This window comes from Stomoxys calcitrans, chromosome 5, assembly GCF_963082655.1.
Source record: "Stomoxys calcitrans chromosome 5, idStoCalc2.1, whole genome shotgun sequence".
Lineage (NCBI taxonomy): Eukaryota > Metazoa > Arthropoda > Insecta > Diptera > Muscidae > Stomoxys > Stomoxys calcitrans.
Genome location: NC_081556.1, coordinates 109123109 through 109146404, shown reverse-complemented (window position 1 = coordinate 109146404; position 23296 = coordinate 109123109). Strand labels below are relative to the sequence as shown.

The following is a 23296-nucleotide window of genomic DNA, read 5'->3' as shown; positions in this document are numbered from 1 at the left end:
AATAACTGTGCCAAGTGCGGTCCAAATCGGTTTATAACCTGATATAGCTCCCATATAAACCGATCTCCCGATTTGAATTCCTGAGCCCCTGGAAGGTGCAATTTTTTTCCGATATGGTTGAAATTTTGCACATAGTGTGCTGTAATGAGTTTAAATACCTGTGCCAAGTACGGTCCGAATCGGTAAAGAATCTGATATAGCTCCCATATAAACCGATCTCCCGATTTGAGTTCTTGAGACCCTGGAAGCCTCAATTTTCATCCGAAATGGCTGACATTTTGCATTTTATGTTCTTTTACGACTTTCAACAACTGAGCCAAGTACAGTCCAAATCGGAATATAACCTGGTGCAGCTCCCATATAAACCGATCTCCTGAGCCCTTACAAACCACAATTTTTGCCACAATCCACCACAATCTGTGCCAAGTTTGGTCCAAATCGGTCTATAACCTGATATAGCTCCCCTGAAAACCGATCTCTCGATCATCGTTGTTCGGTTCCTAGAAGCTTTAATTTTTGCTGGATTGACAGAAGTTTGGTATGTAGAATTAAATTATGCCCTAAAACTTAATTTATTTGGCATACATTTTTAGCCGTATCCATGGCGGTGTGTTTCCAAGATTCGGCTCGACCGAACTAAGAACGCTTTTAAATGATTTTTGCTTGTTTTAAAAACCACACACATATCTGTTCGACATCTCGACCAATGGCTCATAGTAGGTTAAACAATTGGCTACATGACATGTAGGGGCACGCACAACACACCCACAACATCCTCACCAATATAGAGATGCTCTTTCTGTCGAACATCTGCCAGTTGTGTCTCTTACTCTCACCTATCTCATGCTCTCACAATGTGGCATTGCACACATACAAATAACGGAATCTTAGCAAAAAAGCAACAACATTTTGCTGTTTCTGCTTCTTATTCTTTGATTGAAAATTAATTCCTCATTTTTGTGACTTTTCTTTTCCGAAAATTAATTTTCATATATATCCTGTAAATAAAAATCTATTGAGGCGTTTGGCCGTAATATGTACTACAATTTTGCCTTTATAAACCCCATGGCCGTTTGATGAGATATATTGTATTTTGAAAATAAATATTTTTCCAAATTTTTAAAAAAAAAAATTTCTTTTAATTTTTTTTTTTTGAAAATATATGAAAAACTAATCTTTTTATTTCCTAAACCACTAAGATTTTACAACAAACAAAAAATCTTAGTATTTTATGACGATGTGGCGAATATTTGTGGATTTTAATGTCTTTGACATAAAATCGAACCTGCTGTGAAAAGTAGAAAGCATGCTAACTTTCGAAGAAGTAAAGCTAGGCGCTTGAAATTTTGCACAAATACTTCCTATTAGTGTAGGTCGGTTTGGATTATAAATGGGGCATATCGGTCCTTATTTAGATATAGACCCCATATAAACCAATTACACTATTATACTTCATAAGACGCTAGATGGCGTAGTTCTTATCAAATTTGGCTGAAATTTTGCACAACCACTTTCTCTATGGCCTCTAATATTTGCGCCAAGCATGGCTTGGATCGGTTCAAAACCTGATATGGCTCCCAGATAAACCAATCTCCCGTTAGTTCGATTTAACTGAAATATTGCACAACGACTTCTGATTCGATTTAGCCATGTCCGTCTGTCCGTCTGTGAGTCCGTGTATTCTTGTAATCAAGGTATAGGTCGTATTTCTTGTCCAATCGTCACGAAATTTTGCAAATGTCACTTTTTTGGTTTAAGGTTAAAGGCTATTGATTTTGGTAAAAATCGGTTCAGATTTGGATATAGCTCCCATATATATGTATCGCCCGATTTGCACTTTAATGACCGCAGTAGCTACAATTTTCAATCGATCTGCACAAAATTTGGCGTGGATTATTTTGTTACTGATCTTAACAAATATGCGAGATTTCATCAAAATCGGTTCAGATTTAGATATAGCTCCCATGTATATGTATCGCCCGATTTGTACTTAAATGGCCGTAGTAACTACAATTTTCAATCGATCTGCACAAAATTTGGCATGGATTGTTTTGTTATTGATCCTATCAAATATGCGAGATTTCATAAAAATCGGTTCGGATTCGGATATAGCTTTCATGTATAAGTATCGCCCGATTTGCACTTTAATGGCTGTAGTAAACGCAATTTTCAACCGATCTGCACGATTTTGCACGAATTGTTCTGTTACTGATCTTAACATGTCTGCAAGATTTCATCAAAATCGGTTCAGTTTTAGATATATCTCTCATGGATATTTATCGTCGGACAGACGGACAAACATCGAATTTGTCACACTCTTTTATACCAAATAACAAGAAGTTCGGCGTAAAATTACTTTAAAAAGTTTTAAGGCAATATTGGTTTCTTCTGATAACTCATATACACCCATATACATTTTTCCCGAATCTTGACAACAGATTCGTGCTTTACTCCCAAAGACCTTTTATTTGAGACCCATATAGCTATCGTTGTAAATTTGTCCTCTTTGGGGTTTTTTTTTGGGGAGGGGCGGCCCACCAAACACTTGGTCCCACATTTGGGTATCAGATTCGTATTCTACTCTAAAGTACCTTTTATTTGAGCCCCATCTTGCCATGTTCAGTAAATAAGTCCTTTTGGGAGGTTTTTTTGGGAAGGTGTAGACCCCCAGAATCTTGGTCCCCCATATAGATATCAGATTCGTATTCTACTTGCCAATACCTTTCATTTGGGTCCCATATTGCCATGGTTGGTAAATATGTCCGATTTAGGAGAGTTTTGGGGATTGGGGTGGTCCCCCTAACACTTGGATATCGGATACGTTTTCTCATGGTTATGATTGGTCTAAATGTATATTTGGTAGGTTTAAGGGTGGGGCAGATACTATAAGAGAGCACACAAAATTTCGCTTAAATCACACCACCCATCACCGGGATCTGGCGTTTCTGGAAATTAGGGTAAGGAGGGAGCGTCCGCCCCCCCTTCACACATCAAAAAATGTAGTAACCTGTTTTCACCAAGGGTCATTATGCACCATCAATGAAAATTTCATGAAAATCGATTCGGCTGTTTTTGAGTCTATAAGGAACACACAAACAAACAAACCGACAAACAAACACAAATTGACTTTTATTTATACGATTTCCAGCTCTGTTGTCAAATTCTCATCATTTGTCATATTTGAATTTTTTGAAAACTTATTTCTTAGCCCTGAGTTTGTTTTTGTTGTTATTTCATGCCGCCTCGCCCATTTAAGCAACGCTTTTTAAGTCTGTCCATAAACTTGGCAGTTGCATTCACTGTGGACAAAGCATTAGTTTTGAACCCACGCCAACCCACAAAGCACTAGGAATATAGGAGAAAAGTTAACATTTCATAGTTGAATGAACTAAAAAAATTTTCATCTGATTTATTTCCCTTTCAAAAAAAAAAGTACACGAAATAAATGCACCATTTGTTCTTAAAAAAAATGTGACGTTTTTCCACTGCACTTGTCGGAAGAAAGAAACCAAAAACAAAACAAAAAAAAAACAACAACAGCAAGGACTTAATGAACGATCGGTCTTTGTGTGCTTAATTATTTATGACTCTAACTGAAGATGACGTTCTTTGATAAAATGAACTAAAGCATAGGGATAAGGGGGTGGGTAAAGGGGTGGGCGACAGTATGGTGAGATCTGAATGGTTTTGATGAACATGATGATGATTTGTTCACTTTAGCTCTGGCATATGATATTTATGCACTTTTGTGTTGTTGTACTGATTCTGTTGTCGTTAAAGATATTTTTGTTGTTGTTGTTGTTGCGGTTTTTGTTGTCGTTAAATTCATTTATATTTAGTTTACTTCTTGTTGTTTTTATTTTCTTGCGGGCTCAACGACTGAGGGTCAAAGACAAATGGACAGACGGACATTGGTGGTTTAATTGAAGATAATTTTGTATTTGTTCTTGTTGTTGTTTCCAAATGATTTTCCCTCAAAATTTTTTGTATTTTTTTTTTTTTTTTTTGTGTTAATTAGCTTACTTCAATATTCCTTCTATGAGGGCAGTTATTGATGATAGTTGATCTTGGTGGCAATCTGTAACGGATTTTTCATTCCAATACCCGTTCGGTTGGTTGGTTTTAATTAAAAACCAATTTTTAACTCAAATTATATTTAGTTAAAAATGCTGCAACTGTTTTAGTTTTTGATCTTCATTTGCTTGTTGTTTTTTTTTTCAATTAACAATCTAAAACACTTTGCACTTTTTTTCTTATATATAATTAAATTTTTTTTTTATATTTCCATATAATTTTTTGTTGTTTAATATTCTAATCGTTGCTTTAATTTATTTTTTTTTATAATTGTAGATTATTCACTACACTAAAGAGTTCGTTCGAATTTTAAATATGTTTTGATTTTGCAAATTTATTTAAAGTGAATAGGTTTATTTGTATGTGTGTGTGTGTGCGTTTAAAATTTTATATCAAAACCCGCGTTATTAATGAAATTGTATAGCTTTCTTATGAAGGTTGTGTTGTTGTGCTGCTTCTTCTTGGATAGGAGCGATCAACAACCTTCTGCTAAGGCGAAAAATATTCAACTGATCGTTGTTGGATGCCGGAATTCAACACGATGACAACAATCAATCCACCCCATTCACATTCATTGAAATATCCCCCACAGCAAGCCAATCAATTCTTTGCACACTCAGAGCTCCACTCTGAGCATACAAAAGCTTTGCCCTATGCCAAAGCTTAAGATTTTGCCAAAACAAAACAAAACTCTTTTAACGTCTCTCGCCAAAAGCTTTCTGATAACAAAAGCAAGCAAGAGAACACACAAATGGAGCATTAATGCTTGCATGCTCATTGTTTGTTTGTAAAGAAAGCACTCATTCCCACTCACCAAAAAAGAGATCGTTTGCTTTTGCATACTATGACAGTATGTTATTGTTTTGAAATTTAGTTGTTGTTTATGCAGAGAAAGAAAGAGAGAGGGAGGGAGTTGCCAGATGGAAACTATGAAATACTATTCTCATATACAAACAATGATTTCCTGAGATGAGTAATTGTAATAAAATAACACATATCAAAGGTAATTAATAGCACATGGTTTATGATAAAACTTCTTAAAGGGATTTAAAACAATAAATAGTCATTTCCTTAATTAACTAATCATGATATTAAGAAATGCAATCGTGAGAATCACACACACACACTCTAACATTAGTGTGGTAGAATATAGAAGGCAATTTGTTAAACTACAAAAGACAAAATTTTATTAAAATTTCTCTAAAGACAATATTTGAATGAAATTTTTTCTAAAGACAAAATTTTAATGAAAGTTTGTCTAAATTAAGCATTAAGGAATTAAAGATTTTGTAAGTAGCACGGAATTCCTAACTTAAAATTTCATATTTCCAGGCTACTTTTAAATTTGTAGAGCGCTCAACAAGCCGATTGCTGGCTTAGGATAGGTTAGGTTTAAGTGGCAGTCTGCCATCAGACTACCTTAGACGTTGTCGTCCATTGTGATACCACAGGAACAGAAAAAGGAAGATGCCTTCTAGTTTCTAACGTTGAACCATCCAAATCGCTTTAAAAAGCCCAACAACTTCCGAATGTTCACATCCGCTAAACCAGACAGGTTCCAAAGAAATGAGAACATAAAGTCTAACTTTTTCTGACTGCTAGTGCGGGACACACATACAGTAGGTGTTCTATAGTATTTTCTTCTTCAATGTCCTCACAGCTTCTACAAAAGTCGTTGATGGCAATCTTCATTCTGTCAGCATGTTCTCCCATTAGACAGTGACCTGTCATGACAGAAACAATGACTGAGACGTCTGTTCTAGACAATGACAGCAAAGCGGTAGACCTCTTCAAGTTTAGATAAGGCCATATAGATTTGGAATGCTCACAGGCCTCTCTTTTTGACCATCTATCATTCGTTGTCTTTCGGTCCTGGTCCTGAAAACTAAGCTTACATGTCGCTAGAGGCAAACCCACAGATTCCAGTATACCTGGAATGTGTAGGATAGTTTCTAGTCTCCCAATCTCAACCGCTTTATAATTCCCTGGGATATCTCTGTGGCGCGGCACCCAGAACTAGTGAATTTCGAACTGTTTAGCCATCTCTTTGAGAGATCTGCGATAGTCGAGGGCGGTTTTTGTGTTCAGAAACATGTTCTCCAGAGAATTAAAGGCTGCCTGGCTGTCTGAGAAGATATTTCTCTTTTTTAAGACGAAATTTTTATGAATTTTTCAGAAGAGAACATTAAATGAACATCTTCTAAAAACAAAAATTTTTCTAAAAAAATTCTATAAAATTTTCTCTGAAGACAAAATTCAAAAGATTTTACCACACTCAAAAAAAAAAAAGTTTGCTGAAAATAGCAAACACTGCCTGCTGAATATTAGTAGTTAATGTTGCTGCTATTGTAGCAGTAGTTCTGCTTTTACAGCAGTAGTTCTGCTATTAAAGCAGTAGTAGTGCAATTTTAGAGTAGCAGGCTTACTGCCGAAAAGTCTGTTGTTAGCCTAAAATGACTGCTGCTTAATTATCAAGGGGATTTTTGCGGAAAAAATTGAACACCACTGAATGTATTCTTTCCATAACCTTTTTATACCCACCACCATAGGATGGGGGTATACTTACATAGTCATTCCGCTTTTAAACCTCGAAATAATGACCCCATATAGTGCATATATTCTGGATCGACTCGACGCTCTGAATCGATCTAGCCATGTCCGTTCGTCTGTCGAAATCACGATAGACCTCGAACGCGTAAAGCTAGCCTCTTGAAATTTTACACAGATACTTAATGTTGATGTAGGTCATTGGGGATTGGCCATATCGATTCAGATTTAGATATAGCTCCCATATAATCCGATCTTCAGATTTGATTTCTTGAGCCGCAATTTTTGTCCGATTTTGGCTGAAATTTTGCACGTAGTGTTCCGTTATGACTTGCAAAAAGTGTGCCAAGTACGGTCGAAATCGGCTCCCATATAAACCCATCACCCGATTTGACTTCTTGAGCCACTGAAAGGTGCAATTATAGTCTGATTTTGAAATTTTGTCTGATTGCTGAAATTTTGCATGCGGTGTTGTGTTACGACTTCCAACAACTGTGCTAAGTACAGTTCAAATCGGCCAAGTACCTGATATAGCTCCCATATAAAGCGATCTCCCGGTTTGACATCTTGCCCCTTACAAGGCGCAAATTTTGTTCGATTTGGCTGAAACTTTTCAAATAGTGTTTTGTTATGACTTCCAACAACTGTACCAAGTACGGTCCAAATCGGTCTATAACCTGATATAGCAAGAACTGATCTCCCGATTTGACTTCTTGAGCGCCTGGAAGCTGAAATTTTTGTCCGATTTGGCTGAAATTTTGCACATAGTGTTCTGTTATGACTTCAAACAAATGTGTCAAATACAGTTCAAATCGATCAAGAACCTTATATAGCTCCCATATAAACCCATCTCCCGATTTGACTTCTTGATCCACTGAAAGCCGCAACTTTTGTCCGATTAGGCTGAAATTTTGCATGCGGCTACTTTTATGACTTCCAAGAACTGTGTCAAGTACGGTCCAATTCGGTCAATAACCTGGTATAGCTCCCATATGAATGGATAGCCCGATTTGACTTCCGGAGCCTTTACAAGCCGCATTTTTTGTCCGATTTGGTTGAAATTTTGCCTCTAGTGTTTTGTTATGACTTCCAAAAGCAGTGCCACGTACTGTCCAAATCGGTCTATGGGCTTCGTCGCTGAACACACAGAAGCTCGCTTTGAACTTTCTTAACAGCACGGATTTAGATAATCAAACGACTCAATGTTTAAATTATGAAACGTGTGTGAGCTGTTTTAACCAGAGTTGCCAATAAGATAATAGCTTAAAACTCATCCTTTACATTATTTTCCAAAATTTATATGTTAGATGAGCGATTTTTTGATGATACATGAAAATCCCCTCTAATCACCTTAAACTACACTTGTTAGCTACCAGCATCTGGTAACTCTTTTCTTTTTATGCTTCCTTATTTCTAACTCTCCTAGTAAAAGAAGAGATTACGAGTATAACTTAACTTTTTCAACATTTGCCAAAGAGCACCGTTGCAAATAATCATTTAATCATATGGACCAAAACACCCATTCCCATCAGTAAACGAGTATTTTGCAATCTCTTGCAAATACAAAGAGAGAAATAAATTAACAATAAAATAAAAAAACATACAATGATTGTGTATAGTATTTACTAAAGATATCTCATTTCAATAAAACAGACAATACGAGTATTTTGTGGCAATAACAGCAGCAAGTCAACAGCAAAAAAAAAAAAAGCCAACAACATTAACAACAAGTGATCGATCGATGAATAAGACACCAATTCTGAGAATTTGAAAACTTCGTCATATAACAACGACAGCAACAACAACAATGACAATTGTTAACACTACAGCACAGCATTAATGCCGGCATTAAGAAAGAAAAGCAGCAGCCCCCAGACAGACAAGCAGTCGCACGACACTTAAACACCATTCGGTTGGTAGTGTGTGTTGTGTATGGGGTGCCAAGTTCAGAACACCAGCAGACTAATGCAGCCAGTGACAGAAAGTTTTGAAAGTGATCGTAGTGTTGTGCGCCACCATCCAGAATGCCCAATGCTTTCATAAAAGACCAGGCAGGGCACGAGCAGCCATTCACTTAATGGCTGGTTCGATGGGACGACAGTGTAGCGCCCGACTATTTGATTCATTTCCATGTTGGTTGACCCCCAACAAACCGCCACCCTCATCATCGCTCATACTCGTATGGAATTGGATCTTTTGAACTTCTTTGTCATTGTTTTATATATGAAGAAATTTTTTATTCCTTATAAATGCCTTCTTATAAGATTTTGTTGCATATTTTATTCCCAAGAAAAAAACTGTCTGCAATCTGCTAATAATGATGAGTGATTGTTCACAGAGTCAACATGGGGAAATGAGTTTTTTGTATGTTATGTGATGTAAATATTGGGATTAGAGGTAAAATTCATTATTTGTTCTGGTGATCAAACTGGAAGTTCACCTTCCAATCGTTCGATGTCTGCTGTTAAACATGAAACTGAACACTTCCTAATTGACTGTGAGTCATTTAAGATCTTGTAATTATTTGAAGAAAAATGTTTTGAATTCTTACGTCAAATGTTGCATCTGTACTGAGGATCACAATTGAAAATATTTTATATGGGGGAACGAGGAATTTTTTAAAAAAGGGTAAATATAAAATAAAATAAAATAAAATGAAATGAAATAATATAAAATTAAATAAAAAAATTAAAAAAAAAAATAAAATAAAAAAATAAGATAAAATAAAATGAAATAAGATAAAATAAAATGAAATAAAATAAAATGAAATAAAATGAAATGAAATAAAATAAAATAAAATAAAATAAAATAAAATAAAATAAAATAAAAAAAAAATAAAATAAAATAAAATAAAATAAAATAAAATAAAATAAAATAAAATAAAATAAAAAAAATAAAATAAAATAAAATAAAATAAAATAAAACAAAATAAAATAAAATAAAATAAAAAAAAAAATAAAATAAAATGAAATGAAATAAAATAAAATAAAATAAAATAAAATAAAATAAAATAAAATAAAATAAAATAAAATAAAATAAAATAAAATAAAATAAAATAAAATAAAATAAAATAAAATAAAATAAAATAAAACAAAATAAAATAAAATAAAACAAAATAAAGTGAAATGAAATTAAATAAAATAAAATGAAATGAAATGATATGAATCGAAATGAAATGAAATGAAATAAAATGGAATGAAATAAAATAAAATAAAATAAAATAAAATAAAATAAAATAGAATAAAATAAAATAAAATAAAATAAAATAAAATAAACAAGTAAAAATGCGTTAAGTTTGACCTGGCCAAAGTGGGGATACCCATCATCTATATATATAAACCACCTAATTGGGTGAAAACTGAATAATTTATGCTCCCATAGCTGCTTTATCAAAATAAGATGCGATATGGAATAAATTCGGCACGGACATTCAGTGGTCTAATAAATACAAGTCAATGTTCAATTTTGTAGAACAAAATATTGGTCTTTTTGGTCTAAGTCTAGACCGATCTGAGCCAACTTGCAGAAAGAATTCTAAGAGCCCAACACAATTCACTGTCCCAAATTTCGGCGAAATCGGACAATAAATGCGACTTTTATGGCCCAAGAACTTAAATCGAGGGATCGGTCTATATGGCAGATATATCCAAATCTGAACCGATCGAAGCCAAATTGAAGAAGGATGTGGAAGGGCCTAACACAACTCACTGTCTCATATTTTGGCAAAATCGAACAATAAATGCGACTTTTATGGCCCAAAAACTTAAATCGAGAGATCGGTCTATATGGCAGCTATATCCAAATCTCAACCGATCTGAGCCAAATTGCAAAAAGAATTCAAAAAACCTAACACAACTCACTGTCCCAAATTTCGGCGAAATCGGATAAAAAGGCGCCTTTTATGGCCCAAAAACTTAAATCTAGGGATCGGTCTATATGGCAGCTATATCCAAATCTAGACCGATCGGACCCAAATTGAAGAAGGATGTGGAAGGGCCTAATACAACTCACTGTCCCATATTTTGGCAAAATCGGACAATAAATGCGCCTTTTATGCGCCCAAGACCTTAAATCGAGATATCGGTCTATATTACACGAAAAATCGTGTAATAAATGTGCCTTTTATGGACCTAAGACCCTAAATCGGCGGATCGGTCTATATGGGGGCTATATCAAGATATAGTCCGATATAGTCGAACTTAACCTGTTTTTGGGGAAAAAAAAAGAATTTGTGCAAAGTTTCAGCTCAATTGTTTAATCTTATATACCCTCTACCATGGATCGCATTTGTCGAGTTCTATGCGCGGAATCTCTTTTTAGTTAAACAAAGAATATTGAATAAGAACTGTTATGCTTTTGGAGCTATATAAAGTTATAGTCCGATGCGGACCATAAATGAATGCTGAACATTGTAGAAGTCATTGTGAAATATTTGAGTTCATTCGGATAAGAATTGAACCTTGTAGGGACTCAAGAAGCAAAATCGGGAGATTGATTTATATGGGAGCTGTATCAAGCTATAGAACGATTCAGACCATATTGAGCACTCATGGGAAAAGCCATTGTACGAAATTTCTGCCAAATCGAATTAGAATCTCGCTCTCTAGAGGCTCAAGAAGTCAATATCCCAGATCGGTTTATAAGACAGCTATATTCGGATATGTATCGATTTGCGCCATACTAAACACAGTTGTTGGAAGTCATAACAAAATACCTCATGCAAAATTTCAGACAAATCGGATGAAAACTGCGCCCTCTAGCGGCTCAAGAAGTCTAGACCCGAGATCGGTTTATATGGCAGCTATATCAGGTTATAGGCCGATTCGGACCGTACTCGGCATAGTTGTTGAATGTCATAAGAGTACCCTATCTGCAAAATTTCAGCCAAATCGGATGAAAATTGAGGCTTCCAGGAGCTCAAGAAGTCAAATCGGGAGATAAGTTTATATGGGAGCTATATCAGGTGCTTGACCGATTCGGACCGTACTTGACACAGTGGTTAGAAGTCACAACAGAACACTACGTGCAAATGTTCAGCTAAATCGGACAAAAATTGCGGCTTCCAGGTGCTCAAGAAGTCAAATCGGGAGATCGGTCTATATGGGAGCTATATCAGGTTTTAGACCGATTCGGACCGTACTTGGCTCAGTTGTTGGAAGTCATAACAGAACATTATGTACAAAATTTCAGCCAAATCGGACAAAAATTGCGGCCCCAGGGGCTTAAGAAGTCAAATCGGGAGATAGGTTTATATGGGAGCTATAGATCGGTAGATCGGTTTATATGGGAGCTATATCAGGGTTTAGACCGATTCGGACCGTACTTGGCTCAGTTGTTGGAAGTCATAACAGAACACTATGTGCAAAATTTCAGCCAAATCGAACAAAAATTGCGTCTTCCACGGGCTCAAGAAGTCAAATCGGGAGATCGGTTTATATGGGAACCGATCTGGACCATTTGCAATCCCCAGCGACTTATCGGGGAGCCATATCCAAATCTGAGCGGGTATGACCCATTTGAAATCCCCAACGAGCTACATCAATAGCAAGTCTCTGTGCAAAAAACAACCAGGTGCTAGTATTCCTTCATCAATGGTGCAATCGGAGAACAGTGGAAAGAATGTCGCAGCTACCTTGTCAAGAATGCGAGAATGTCTAACAGGATACCAGCAAAAAGTCTGGCAGTAAAGACCCTGGACCCTAGATGTGGAAGTACCTTCTACCAGCAAGGCAGTAAACCGTAGATGTGGAAGTACCTCCTACCAGCAAGGCAGTAAACCCTAGATGTGGAAGTACCTCCTACCATCAAGGCAATAAACCCTAGATGTGGAGGTACCTCCTTCCAGCAAGGCTGTTAACCCTAGATGGGGAGGTACCTCCTACCAACAAGGCAGTAAACCCTAGATGTGGAAGTACCTCCTATCTCGGCCTGAAATTGCCTTCTGTCAATGTTCAAGGACTGTCTACTTTGAGGTAGGCTGCTTCTATTTCGGCACAAAGTCTTGGGAGGAGGAAAGGAGGAGTGACAGAATTCCCGTCCATAGTATAGCAGATGAACTTCACCATCTACTCTTTAGGGCAACCTAATCTACGATGAATTCAATTGCGTCTGATCTTGTGATCTTGGGTTGAGATGTCAGTTGCGGACCACTCACATTAGGAAGTCAAAGGAGTTTCGAACAAGGAAGTTAATCTGCATATCTCATTGACTGTCTCAGGGGAATTCTCCTAGTTTCCTTCGACAGGTATTGCACTCTAGTTCTTGCTGTAGAAACCCCTATCCGAGTTGAGAAATGAGAAAAAATTCAAAGTTTGCTACACCCACGTGTAACAAGCAATGGTGATATAGCCACGGGCAGATTTGAGGCCAGAATTTCGACGCCCTTCCAATATGATTTGGTATGGCGTCGAAAGAGGCAGAATGCTGCCGATCATTGGTTGAGTTGTGCAATTGGGCAACACTCAAAATGGAGAAGTGTCAAAGTGGCTTCTGAGGGCAGTGTTTAGTAATCGGGGTTACAAACCAAGAAATTGAAACATTTTTAATTTCTCTCTCTCTCACTCATATTCTCACCTGCTTTCTCTTTCTTTCTTAGTTATAAAGAATTGAATTTTTGCGGGAATCGATCATCTTGGTTGAGTTGTGCAATTTGGCAACACTCAAAATGGGGAAGTGTCAAAGTGGTTTCTGAGGGAAGTGTTTAGCAATCGGGGTTACCAACCAAGGGATTCTATTTCATCAAACATTGTCATGTTCTCTCTCTCTCTCTCTCTCCTGTGTTCTCACCCTATTTCTCTTTCTTCCTTAGTTATGCAGAATTTAATTGTTGCGGAAATCAATCAACTCAATTTAAACTGTAATAAGATCGCGAACACAAATTTAAAGACTTGGGTTTTTCCTTATACTTAAATACTTTTATTATGGGCGTTCATATGAGGGTCCGCTCATTCATATCGATTTCTCAAGTATGAATAACTGCGGCTTCATATTTTGTCATTCCCCTTGAAATGGTGTAAGTTTGTTAACATGAAATGGTCTATTCTTTGCCTCCAGTCAGACCTGTTGTAAGGGTATTCCCGCTGTGCTTAAATGTGCTATGGGCTTGGCCCATAACTTTATGACACATGCTCAATTTCTGGACTGCACAGCATATGCGTAGCATTCATACAGCCTAATAGTGGCCAGACAGAGGCGTTGGTTGAAGATGATAATGAAAGAAAAAAAAAAACAAAACACTGAAAACTGTCTGTGTGGAAAATAAATTAACAAGAATAGGACAGACGGATAAATGCACATCCATGTTTAAACGATACAACGTGTGCCATTTCGTTGTTGTGGTCAATAAAAGAAAGATATATAAAGCAAATAAACGTGTGCTAGGCTCGGCCAGGCCGAATCTTATGTACCCTTCACCATGAATCGCATTTGTCAAGATATAGTATTTGCCCGGCAAACAAAAAATAATCAATAGGAATTGCTTTCCATTGGAGCTATATCAGGTGATAGACCGATCGGGGCCTTAGTCAGTTTAGACGTTGGAGAAATTATTGCGTAAAATCTCAGCCTAATTAAACAAGAACTGCGCCCTCTAGCGGCTCAAAAATTGCAATCGGCAGACCGGTTTATATGGCAGCTATATCAGGTTTTAGGCCGTTTCAGACCATACTTGGCACGCATTTTGAAGATCATTGTCAAAGTCACTGTGCAAAACTACATCTACATTGGCTAAGAATTACGCCCTCTAGAAGCTCAGTAAATATAATGGGGAGATCGGTTTATATGGGAGCTATATTAGGTTTTAGACCGATTCAGACCATACTTGGCACATGTGTTAGAAGTCACAGAAAAACCTTGTAGTACTATAACATAATTTCAGACAAATTGATTAAGAATTGCGCTACCTAGAGGCTCAAGAAATAAAGGGTGATTTTTAAGGGCTATAGGAAAGTTTTTCAAAACAAAAAAAAAACATAAAAATAATAAAATCCATGAAATTTTTATTTGAATGAATAGTACGATAGTTTGAAGATTATTTGAAAATGTTGACCGTGACTGCGCCTCAGATGTTGACCGTGACTGCGCCTCAGTCCATCCCCTCAGTCAAATTTTGGCACACTCTTTCCAACATATCGGCTGATTTCTCACGAATAAATGCTTCAATATTGTCTTCCAATGCATCAATTGAAGCGGGCTTGTTGAAATTCTTTTTTATGTGAACAACCAAACATTTGGCCTTACATGGATTGAACAACAAACCAATTGCAGTCGCCCAGTCATAAACACGAAGTAGGTCCACGTTAAGTTTACTTATGCAGTCGTCTACATTGTCCACAAGGTTAGGTCAGGTTTAAGTGGCAATCTGCCATCAGACTTACTCAGAGGTTTTCGTCCATTGTTATACCACAGGAATAGAAGGAAGATGCCTTCTAGTTCCTACCGTTGAACCAGCCATATCGCTTTGAAAAGTCCAACAACTTGTGAATGTTCACATCCGCTAAATCCGATAGGTTCTCAAAGGAATGAGAATTCAAAGTGGAACTTCTTCTGACTGCTAGTGCGGAACACACACAGAAGTTGGTCTGTAGTCTATTCTTCTTCGATGTCCTTATAGCTTCCGCAAAGGTCGTTACTAGCAAACTTCAGTCTGTCAGCTTGTTTTTCGATAAGACAGTAACCTGTCATGACGGACACAATGACTGAGACGTCTGTTCTAGCCAGTGACAGTAAAGCAGTAGACCTCTTCAAGTCTAGATTAGGCCACATCGTTTTAGAATACTCACAGCCCCCTCTTTGTAAACATCTATCATTCGTTGTCCTTCGGACCTGGTACTGAAAACATACCTTACATGTCGCTAGAGGCATACCCACAGAATCCAGTATCCCTGGAATGTGAAGGGTAGTTCTTGGTCTCGCAAGCTCGTCCGCTTTACAATTCCCCGGGATATCTCTGTGGCCCGACAATCAGAACAAGTGAATTTTGAACTGTTCAGCCATCTCGTTGAGAGATCTGCGACAGTCGAAGGCGGTTTTTGTGTTCAAAAATACGTTCTCCAGGGATTTAATGGCTGTTTGAGAAGGTATTTAAAGCAATCGTCGTTATGACATTATAAGCTAAACTTCCATAATTGGTCTATTCTCCTACTTTGGTCTATTCTCCTTAATTGGTCTATTCTTCCATAATTGCAAGGATTTTCGCTTGATACACACTGCAATGGTCGGGTAATCTTTTCGATATGACCATTTCTAGCTCATTAGAGTACACCCCAAAGTCCAACTGGTCGTTTAGTTTGAAAACATCCGTATAGAAGTCTATGTAACTTCTGTTACCAGGGATATCGTAGTTCCAATCGGTTCTATCAGGAATAGTGGTACAGTACTTTTTATCACAAAGCGGCTCAGGTAGGGTGTAATCCACACTGCGTGCAACATAGGACATTGTCTCAAGAAAAACACAGTGTCCGGAGCCGCCACATGACCAATGAGAAGGCGCACTTAACCTCACGGCAGTGGTCGCTGCAATTTGTCTAGCCACAATGTCCAGAGGCATTAGATGTAGCATTAAATAATCTGATGCACTGCAGATGGAGTCGTCCTCGGTGCGGCTGTGATGCATAAACAAGCCATCCTTTGGATCCGGTTCAGTATTGAACAGTAGGTGGACTTTTTAAGCGCCGTCCACCAGACCACAACACCATACATCATTATAGGTCTGACATGTGCAATATATACCCAATGCAGGACGCGCGGTCTAAACCCCCAACTCTCGCCAATGGCTCTCTTGCAGGTGTATAGGGCAAGAGTTGACTTTCTTGCCCTTTGAAAAATGTTGGATTCCAGCAAAACACCCAAGTATTTTGCGCTTTCTGTAAATGGAACATTCTCTACTTGCAAGGAGAAGGAGACAGGTGCCACTGTAGGCAACTTGTATCTCCTGCTGAAAAGTACTACTTCTGCCTTGCATGGATTTACACCGAGATCACTTTAGGTAGCCCACTTCGCTATTGCACGTAGAGCTTCCGGAAGTATATCTCTAAGAGAGCTGGGAAATTTTCCCCTAACCGTAATTGCCACATCATCATCATTGTTAATGGCCATATTCGAAAGAAGAGGAGACGGTACACTTCCCATGAGGTGTTCCTCTGCAGACCCATCTTATGAACCTGCAGCAATACATCTTATAGTAAGAAAGTTGTTAATAAACCTTCTTGCCGTAGAGTTGATGCCTAGAAACATAACTTTAGCTTTAATATGCAAATTTGCCCATGAACATTCCTTTTAAGGAACTGGGGCAAACTTCTCACAAATCATTGAGTGCTGTCCGATTCAATTTTAAGCTCAATGATAACTGACCTCCTTTTTATAGCCGAGTCCGAACGGTGTGCCGCAGAGCGACACCTCTTTGAGGAGAAGTTTTTACATGGCAAAGTACCACACAAATGTCGCCAGCATTAGAAGGGGATAACCACCGCCAAAAATTGTTCTGATGTTCCTGCCAGGATTCGAACCCAGGCGTTCAGCGTCATAGGCGGACATGCTAACCTCTGCGCTATGGTGGCGACCTTTAATATAGCCCCACAAAAAATAGTCTAAAGGCGCACGATAAATCGCACGATCTAGGCGGCCAATTGACCAGTCCCGAACGTGAAATAAAATGTTCACCGAACTCGCCTCTCAAAAAGTCCAATATTACGTGTGCTGTGTGGCACCGTCTTGTTGAAACCACATTTCATGCAAGTCAAGCTCTTGCATTTGGGGCAAAAAAAGGTTGGATATCATCGCACGATAGCACTCGCCATTCACAGTTACGTTACGATTATCTTTGAAGAAGTACGGTCCAATGATGCCACCAGCCCATAAACCGCAACAAACTTTGACTTTTTCTGGGCGCGTTGGTAGCTTTTGCAATGCGTCTGGCTGATTTTCACTCCAAAATCGACAATTCTGCTTATTAACGTACCCATTGAGCCAAGAATGAGCTTCGTCGCTGAAGAAGAAAAAAATTCAATAATTTGCAAGCGTTGTCCGCTTGTAAGACGATTCATGGTTAAATTATAGACCAAACTGAAAATGTTTGACAAAACACGAAATGTGCGTGCGCTGTTTAGAACAGTGTTGCTAAAAAGATAATAGCTAAAAAAGCACCCTTTGTAATTTGGCGATCGGTTTATGTGGGAACAATGCCAAGACATGGACCGATATGACCCATTTACATTCCCAATCGACCTACTGAAATGTTCACCAAACTCGCCTCTCAAAAAGTCCAATGTTACGTGTGCTGTGTGGCACCGTCTTGTTGAAACCACATTTCATGCAAGTCAAGCTCTTGCATTTTGGGCAACAAAAAGGTTGGATATCATCTCACGATAGCACTCGCCATTCACAGTTACGTTACGATTATCTTTGAAGAAGTACGGTCCAATGATGCCACCAGCCCATAAACCGCAACAAACTTTGACTTTTTCTGGACGCGTTGGTAGCTCTTGCAATGCGTTTGGCTGATTTTCACTCCAAAATCGACAATTCTGCTTATTTACGTACCCATTGAGCCAAGAATGAGCTTCGTCGCTGAAGAGGAAAAAAATTCAATAATTTGCAAGCGTTGTTCGCTTGTAAGACGATTCATGGTTAAATTATAGACCAAACTGAAAATGTTTGACAATGAATCAAAACACGAAATGTGCGTGTGCTGTTTAGAACAGTGTTGCCAAAAAGATAATAGCTAAAAAAGCACCCTTTATAATTTGGCGATCGGTTTATGTGGGAACTATGTCAAGACGTGGACCGGTATGACCCATTTACATTCCTAATCGATTAACTGAAAGTATTTGCGGAAAATTTCAAGCCCCAAGCTTTATTCCTTGGAAAGTACATATGCTTTCGACAGACAGACAGACGAATGGACATGGCTAGATCAGCTTTAAATGTCTTGACGATCTCGAATATATATAATTTATTGTTGTTGTAGCAGTGTGTTGCACACCGAGGTGGCAGCCCTTGCCGATGAAGGATTCCATCGGGTCAATCCGGTTCGTACAACCGGCTGCCATGGGATAAGTTATTGTATATATACTTTATGGGGTCTTGGACCAATATTTCGATTTTTTACAAACGGAATGACCAAGTTAGTATACCCCCTACCCATGGTGGAGGGTATGAGAAGTTGAACACTCAAATATTTGTGTATAAGCTTAATAAATAAAATAAATTTAAATTTTTTATTGATTTTTGATACACTTTCAACTCTCTGTTCTTTTGCTTACTCATTTGCTGCATTTGGCTTTAATTGTTTATAAAGAGATCTACACATCTGGCAAGAGATTGACAGAAAGAAGAAAACAAAAAATTAAAAAAAAAAACACGCAACAAACAATTTAAACCGGAAATTCTCTGGAAATCCCCAAAAGATTTCATTCATAAAGTTAAGGTTTTTATCTTCTCCCTGATACAAAACAAAAAAAAAAAAATTTAAACCTAAGAGAGCTCTAGTTGCCGGCTTACCACACACCCATACACAAAGGTTGAGGTTGAACAATGGGGAGTGAGAAATGAGGGTTAGTAGATCAAACATTGCTGCTGAGTAAAATTAAACAACTGAGCGAGTAACGGACTGAGGTAAAGAAGGTAAATAGTGACACATCTGATTAGTTCAATATTTAAATAGAATTATTATGTAAAACAAGTATGTGAACATTATGGTCGACCAAGTGTATCATGGGAAATTCAACACCATGAACTCTTTTAACCCATTAACGCATTGGAACAAAGTTTTGCCGGGCCGAATCTCATACCCTCCACCATGGATCACATTTGTCAAGTTCTTTGCCCGGTATCTCTTTTTAGGCAAACAAGGGATAATGGATAAGAATTGCTATGCTTTTGGAGCTACAGCAGGTTATCAACCGATTTGGACTATACTTGATTTGAATAGTAGACTCCATTGTGCAAAGTTGCATCCAAATCGGATAAGAATCACGTCCTATAGGGGCGAGAAATCGGTTTATATGGGAGCTTTATTGGGTACTATTTTTGTACTATATTCCACATTTAACAATGTGGAACATATTTGAATTTTTGAAGTCAAGATGTAGCTACGAGTCCTGGAAGCTAAGATTACAAACAAAGAGAATTTTTATTCTGTGTATTGTAAAAGAGAGCACAGTTGAGTGTGCCTTAAATCGGTCCGTTCGACCGTCGAAATAGAGATAGCGAACTTCTCCATACAGCTCTTGATTCATACGACATTTATATTTTTCATAATAGCAGACTGGTCCACATATTTTACGAAGAATCTTTCTTCATTCTGTTGCGCTTCTTTAGTTTGGTCACAAAATTTCATTTTGTTGGATGGGGGTATATACCACCCACCACCATTGGATGGGGGTATACTAATTTCGTCATTCTGTTTGTAACTACTCGAAATATTCGTCTGAGACCCCATAAAGTATAAATATTCTTGATCGTCGTGACATTTTATGTCGATCTAGCCATGTCCGTCCGTCTGTCCATCCGTCTGTCTGTCGAAAGAACGCTAACTTTCGAAGTAGTAAAGCTAGCCGCTTGAAATTTTGCACAAATACTTCTTATTAGTGTAGGTCGGTTGGGATTGTAAATGGGTAATATCGGTCCATGTTTTGATATAGCTGTCATATTAACCGATCTTGGTCTTGAGTTCTTCAGCCTCTAGAGGCCACAATTCTTATCCGATTGGAATGAAATTTTGCACAACGTGTTTTGTTATGATATCCAACAACTGTGCCAAGTATGTTTTAAATCGGTTCATAACCTAATATAGCTGGCATATAAACCGATCTTGGGTCTTGACTTCTTGAGGCTTTAGAGGGCGCAATTCTTATCCGATTGGAATGAAATTTTGCACGACGTGTTTTGTTATGACATCCAACAACTGTGCCAAGTATGGTTCAAATCGGTTCATAATCTGATATAGATGCCACATGAACCGATCTTGGGTCTTGAGTTCTTGAGCCTCTAGAGGGCGCAATTATTATCCGATTGGAATGAAATTTTGCACGACAAGTTTTGTTATGATATCCAACAACTGTGCTGAGTGTGGTTCAAATCGGTTTATAACCTGGTATGGATGTCATATGAACCCATCTTGGATCTTGACTTCTTGAGCTCCTAGAGGACGCAATTCCTATCCGATTTGGCTGAAATTTTGCATGACGAATTTTATTATGACTTTCAGCAACTGTGCCAAATAGGGTTCATAACCTGATATAGCTGCCATATAAACCAATCTGGGATCATGAGCTCTTGAACCTCTAGGTGTCGCAATTATTAACCGATTTGCCTGAAATTTTGTACGACGGATCCTCTCATGACCATTATCTCTATATTTTACTTCTTGAGCCCCCAAAGGGCGCAGTTCTCATTCGAATTGGCTGACATTTTACACAGGTCTCCAACATATAATTAAATTGTGGTCCGAACCGGTCTATATCTTGACATCGCTCTAATAGCAGTGGAAATCTTTTATTCTTTTTTTTTTGCCTAAGAAGAGATGCTGGGAAAAGAACTCGACTCTTTTGCAAGTGATGGAATCTTAAATGCCATTTACTAGTTCATCACATCGTAGTTAAATTAACCGAAATTAGGCTAGTTTATGCCAGAATCTAATAATGAAAAAATCCCTTGTTTTTTTATATTTAATAAAATAAGCGAATTGTTCAAAATGTCATTGGAATAGAATATTTATGAGTGTTTGTTTTCCCAAAGGTTATAGTGAAGAGATGAATTAAAGTTTCAGGTAAATAGTGTAAATATTGAGCGCTATGTAAAATTAGTCGCTAGTAGAACCATCGGTAGGGTGGGTAAAGATGCAAGGGTTTCTCAGAACCTCTAGAGAACTATTGGGTTGCCCAAAAAGTAATTGTCGGTAATATAGTCGTAATATAGTCGGCGTTGACAAATTTTTTCAACGGCTTGTGACTCTGTAATTGCATTATTTCTTCTGTCAGTTATCAGCTGATACTTTTAGCTTGCTTTAGAAAAAAAGTGCGCGAAATTTTGTTTACATTTGTTTGTTTGGTGTCAATTTTAATATGGGCACCACATGTATTGAAAGAAATTCATTTAACAAACCGATTCGAATTCGATCCGTTTTTAAAACGAATCATAACTGGAAATGAAAAATGCATTGTTTACAACAACGTTAGTCGAAAAACGATCATGGTCCAAGCATGGTGAACCAGCTCTAACCACTTCAAAGGCTGATATCTACCAAAAGAAGGTTATGCTGTCTGTTTGGTGGGATTGGAAGGGTGTGGTATATTTTGAGCTGCTTCCAAGGAACCAAACGATTAATTCGGATGTTTACTGTCAACAATTGGACAAATCGAGGAGAAGCGACCAGAATTGGTCAATCGTAAAGGTATCATATTCCACCAGGACAACTCTAGACCGCACACATCTTTGGTCACTCGCCAAAAACTGAGTGAGCTTGGCTGGGAACTTTTGATGCATCCACCATATAGCCCTGACCTTGCACCATCAGACCACCATTTATTTCGATCTTTGCAGAACTCCTTAAATGGTAAAACTTTCGGCAATGATGAGGCTATAAAATCGCACTTGGTTCAGTTTTTTGCAGATAAAGGCCAGAAGTTCTATGAGCGTGGAATACTAAATTTGCAAAGAAGATGGCAAGAGGTTATCGAACAAAATGGCAATTATATATAATTATGATTAAAGTTCATTCTAACTTTCATTAAAAATGCATTTACTTTCTTTTAAAAAATCCGCAATTACTTTTTAGGCAACCCAATACTTTGGGCAAATTGATGGATGTTTTTGCATAGCAAATTAAACTTTACAGCAATATGAGGCTTTGTTTTTTTGTTGTTGTTTTGGTTCCCGATGAGCCGGTCCATAGAATTTTTTATAAGAGCTACTAAATAAACTAGGAGTCTACCAAAATTTTTATTATGTCGTACATTCGTGGGAGTTGCTAAGGAAAGGACACGAACTCCCCAGTCGACTGCTTGCTATGCCCAATCAATGGCTCCTATCGTCCTTTTCCTAGCATAGTTCTTTATTAACATCTGGTTGTCTATAGAAGGGATTTGTCCTGATGTGTTTTGATATACTACCTGTACTTTACAACAGTTATCCCAACACGGCTCTCACTGGCATAAAAGAATGGCAAAAGAATGAAAGGAACCTAATAAAACTTTTCTAGCCATATAATATCAAGTTATGCAGAAAATAAGGTCGACAAAAGTCTGCATTGTTACAATTTTCGGAAGTGAAACTTCTAGAAAGTAGTTTAGCATCCATTACTTCTTAGTGTTTAAATAAAATGAAAATGGGGTATACATACATAAGTGAATACCGGTTAAAAACTCAGGCCGAAGCTTATTATAAAACTTACCTAAAAAAGAAAAGAAGAAAAAAATCAATTAAAATTTAGTTAATAAATACATTTCTTCAACAAAAATTTAGATCATTCTAAAACTCATTCTCACACAACAAGCCATCCACATTACCCCACTATTTAATCAAAGGACTTTTGAATATTTAATGCAGCTAGCAAGATATTAGAATATTAGACAGATAATCCACAAGTTATTACAATACATCGTTATTTGTACAACTAACAAATTGCTTCTTCACTTCACTTCTTCTCTAATTAACTATGAAGTTCCATATATGTGGA

The 23296-nt window shown here is 37.5% G+C and overlaps 1 protein-coding gene across 6 annotated transcripts in view; it reads right to left on the bottom strand.

Moving 5' to 3' along the window:
* Positions 1 to 23296, bottom strand: part of LOC106082756 (matrix metalloproteinase-14) — a 202704-nt gene that overhangs the window by 138917 nt on the left and 40491 nt on the right. For 5 of the 6 annotated variants that reach the window (XM_059369313.1, XM_059369315.1, XM_059369318.1 and 2 more), the window contains exon 1: positions 4024 to 4265. The exons of the other annotated variant lie outside the window; for it this stretch is intronic. The gene's annotated coding sequence lies outside the window, so the exon portion shown is untranslated. Of the gene's footprint in view, positions 1 to 4023; positions 4266 to 23296 lie in introns of those variants that run through there. 6 annotated transcript variants of the gene reach the window in all.